The sequence below is a fragment of the Apium graveolens genome, chromosome 2, assembly GCF_009905375.1.
Source record: "Apium graveolens cultivar Ventura chromosome 2, ASM990537v1, whole genome shotgun sequence".
Classification (NCBI taxonomy): Eukaryota; Viridiplantae; Streptophyta; class Magnoliopsida; order Apiales; family Apiaceae; genus Apium; species Apium graveolens.
In genome coordinates, this window is record NC_133648.1 from 125,732,050 (window position 1) to 125,736,677 (window position 4,628).

Genomic DNA, 4,628 nt, shown 5'->3' on the forward strand with positions numbered 1-4,628 from the left:
CAGGACGCTTCCCACGCGCTTGCGCTGGGTCTGCTGGAGTCTGGCCATCTTTCCTAACTGTTGTTGTGTGATGAAGAAATAAAGCAAGGGTGAGCAGCAAGCCCACCAAAATAATATGTATAATGATTAACAATATATGAGTCTTCTCATAGTACTCATGAAAGTCTTGGTCAAAAGAAATGAACCAAGTTGATATCTTAATGCGATGAAGTCGCAAATATTCAGTGTATATATATATATTCATATATACTTTTCAAAATATTGGAAGTCCTCTTCCATGCATAATACACACAGAGTTCCAGTATATAACTGTATAAAAATATCGTTGCAAGGTGATCTCATATATCTAACCTTGTCTCAACATTATTCTGAAAATCTTTATCATGCATAAGATAGTCATTTACTAGATATAAGTTTAAAAGATGAAGTTACAAGATACTCCAATATACTTATATCTTTTCCAAATACTACTTGAACTACCACCGTTCAAGTTATAATTAGTTCAAAAGTTCATCACATAGATGAGACTACAAGATAATACTTGAATAGATTCAACCTTTAAAATATCATCAAAATAAAATGAAGTTATGAGATACTTCATTTGATGTAAACATCATTTTGAAAACTTGACCCTGCCAACACTCAACAATCGCCCAACCGTAGCCTTTCTATCGAAGTGCTCTGGGTAGTGTTGCAGAAATTATCCAATTGGATGATGAACTCATTACGGGAGTTTGCCGCGCCAGGAAGACCACTTACGATGATCAGTCGTAGTAGTACAACCCCACCATTTTCTACATGTAGAGGAGAACCTGTCGGATTTACTTGTCAACCGAACACTGAACTCCTAAGGAATGGACCGCCTTAGCGGAACTTCCAGGCCATTTGGGCCAATATAATAAGGCTGGGCCGGCGCTACTCGACCACTTACGCCACTCCTAGTTCAGATGAAATCCATGACTCTGAAACGTAAAGCTCGTTTCCCCCTTTCCCCAAGTAGAAACTTGTTGATACGGCTCCACCAAGAAGTCGTACCTAGTTGGAAAGGAAAACTCACCGATATTTCCCAGGCGATGCCTGTTAATGGATTAACTTGTTCCAAGAATTTTACTTCCCGAATATTGGGTAAGTAATCAAAAACTCTTTTACCAAGACAGCAACCTTGTTGCGAATATAAAACACACCACCGAGCCGGATCCCCCAGGTTTTGAGCGAGTATTTAAATCCCCTTTTTAAAAGGAAGATCTTAAATATAAAAATAGTTTTGGGATCCACTCTAACTTTTGAAAATCATTTTAAAGACTCGAAAACACTTTAAAGAGTGTTTGGAGTAAAACTGATTTAATGAAGTAAATCAGTCCCCGGAATATTTAGAAAATGTCTGAATATTATTATTTAAATAATATTCCCATAAAAAAAATAATCTTTATAAAATAATTGAAGTAGAAGTATTAAAACTTATACTTGAAATGAATAGCAAATAATCAAAGATATACTTATACGAAAGTAATATCTTTATTTGAATAATCAAAAATAAGTTTGATTATCGACACCTTATTCTTTAATAAAATAAAGAATATATCTCAGCAAATAATCGGAGTCATAGATCCTCAAATGAATATTCAAATAATATTCAATAAATAAAATAAGCTGAGTCATAATACCTCGAATGAATATTATAAATAATATTCATTAAATAAAATAAAGGAGTCATACATCCTCAAATGAATATTCAAATAATATTCAATAAATAATATAAAGGAGTCATACGCCTTCGAATAATATTCGAAATAATATTCAATAATAAAATAAAGTTAAAGTTATCGAATAAACCTTATTCGATTAATAGTTTTAAAAACTATATCCATATATATATATATAAATAAATATATATATATATATAATATACTCGGGAACATCGACTCCCGGTTTAGAAATATGTTCACCTTTTATCCCCTATACTAAGGGTATACGCAACTACTTGCTTATTTCTAGCATAGGTATTATGCAACTATAAGCATTGAAATCAACAGATAGATAACCAGATTACGAAACAGACATGCATATATACCATATTAGCATGCTCCAATATATCGCAAAATTTGCTAATAACAATCATGCAATATCACAAGATAATGCATATACATATATTTACATCACAACAACAGTATAACGGGTAGAAAACTTGCCTGAGCGACTGGGGTTACGAATGGCTCGGGACGAGTCTGGTAACCTATAAACAACAAGTAAGTTGGAATTAAACCAAAGTCACTTGTAAATCTATACTTTAACTAACTTAGACTCTAACGCTTGTTTTGCGCTCACTGATTCGCTTAAGCCACTCGGGTACCCTCGGCTCCACCATTTTTAATAATTTAACCTTTATGAGTTTTAAAGCGATTCCTTCGCGAGTGTCTTACCAACTGCCTAACACTCTTACCATAATTGTTTCATACATTAATTAACCCTTTTTGGTCTTTAACCTATGTTTCAAAGTAAGGCGAGGGAAAAAGTTTCGTTCGCGAAACGCCGTTACTTGAAACGGTCGTTTCTCCTAAACCGTAAATCGGAATCGAACGAACTACATATCAAAACGAAGCTCGTAACATGAGCTATCTAAACAAGGCAGTGGTCATAATCTAGCAGGGGGTTCTCGGGTCCTAATGCTATGTACAAAAACAGTCCAAAGAAAATCGGACGTTACGACGGCTATGTTTACGCGATTACCAATATTTATACCACTCCAATTCTTTACCAATTCACTACAAACCACCCAACCATCTTCAATACATCAAACACAACTTATATCAAGGCAAAGTCAGTCCATAATCTCAAGGTTTTCCAACTTATTCAACCACAAACATGATCTACTAACCATAACTTAAGATTCATTAACCATTAACCAAGATTCATATCCAAAATCACCACAAATCCAACCAAACTATCTAACATACATGGATCTTGCTATACATACATGGATATTTATATATATACATTAATCCATCCATAAACTCATCAAAACTCAAAGTTCAAACTATAAGTTAAAGGTGAAAGTTGTTTTATACCTCCTTGAAGCTTCCTAACACAACCCAAGAGCTTTGAATGCCTAAAAGAACCTTGATCCTTGCTTGTATAACCTTAATCTTTCATAAAAATTCAAGAAAACTAAAGTTATTTCTTGAAGGTTACTATTCACCATCTTCTTCCTTGATTTATTGGAAGAGATTGTGAAGGAATTAGGAGCTTAAACTTATAGCATATCCATATCTATGTACAAGGAAGCTTAGATAATTACCTTGTGATTTAACAATGCTTGGAACTTGATTTTTGAAATTCTTGCCCTTGAAAAAGATGAAAAGCCGAGAGCAAGATGATGAGAATGAAATGATTTTGTGTTTTTTGATTTTGTTTTTGGTTAATTACCTTAATAACCTTTTATTTGTGTGGTTATAAACCAACCACACCTCCTCCTTCCCTATGTCATGCTTACATCACATTGCTATGTCATCCTCCCTTCCTTGTCCTCTTCTCATTGGTTGGGTGACATCACTTCCTCTAATCCCTTTGCTTAACTTCCTAATTGTTTGCCTAATGACCGCTGATCTGTTATACGGTTCGCTTAACTTTTGTTTTCGTTTATCGTTTGAAGGATCATACCCGGGATTTTATTACTTAGGTTCCCTTAACCTTTCTCAATACATTATATTCCTTTTTATGATCCTCTATCATAATCCTTTAATTTAAATCCTTTTTATCCTGTTACCTTATACTCAATTCTTTCCGCATCTAGGGTATTTCCGGGAAAAATCAAAGTGTTCGGATTTGGATTCTGACGATCTTTACATACACTTATATCCCATATAAAGTACTAATAAAATCTCAGAATATCCATATCAGAACCCCTACATAGTGTGGCATGAAAAGTTTTCTCATTCAGCAAAAACACTATTCATAAGGGTTTCAAAAATTTCCAAAAATTGGGGTTATTACATCTGAGTTGGCTTTTGATGCTCATTTGCAGCCATCGTCTCGATAAGATTATACGCCTCAGTATAGCTTTTAGCCCATAAGGCGCCTCCAGCTGCTGCATCGAGCATGGGCCGAGATTGGGCCCCCAAACTATTATAAAAACCAGTGATTACCATCCAATCCGGCATTCCATGATGTGGACATTTTCTCAACATTTACTTGTAACGTTCCCAAGCCTCGCACATAGATTCTGTAGGTTGCTGCGCAAACTGAGTAAGAGCACTCCTCATAGCAGCAGTCTTTGCCATTGGATAAAACTTCACCAGAAACTTTTGCGCAAGATCTTGCCACGTAGTGATTGACCCAGCTGGTTCAGAATGTAACCAGTCTTTAGCATTATCCCTCAGTGAGAATGGGAAAAGCCTCAACTTGATAGCCTCATCAGTCACGCCATTATACTTAAAAGTGCTGCAGATCTCGACAAAATTCCTTATGTGCATGTTGGGGTCTTCAGTTGCCGCTCCTCCAAAAGAAACAGAATTCTGCACCATCTGAATAGTGCCCGGCTTGATTTCAAAGGTGTTAGCTTGAATAGCCGGATGAAGGATGCTTGACTGAATATCATCAATTTTAGGCCGAGAAAAATCCATAAGAGCTGG

General features: G+C 35.5%; 1 non-coding gene across 1 annotated transcript; it reads left to right on the top strand.

Annotated features, from left to right (window-relative positions):
• The first annotated feature begins 4,155 nt into the window (after positions 1-4,155).
• LOC141709760 (small nucleolar RNA R71) lies at positions 4,156-4,262 on the top strand. The gene has a single exon (XR_012570322.1). It is a non-coding gene; the product is annotated as a small nucleolar RNA R71 (small nucleolar RNA).
• The last annotated feature ends 366 nt before the right edge of the window (positions 4,263-4,628 follow it).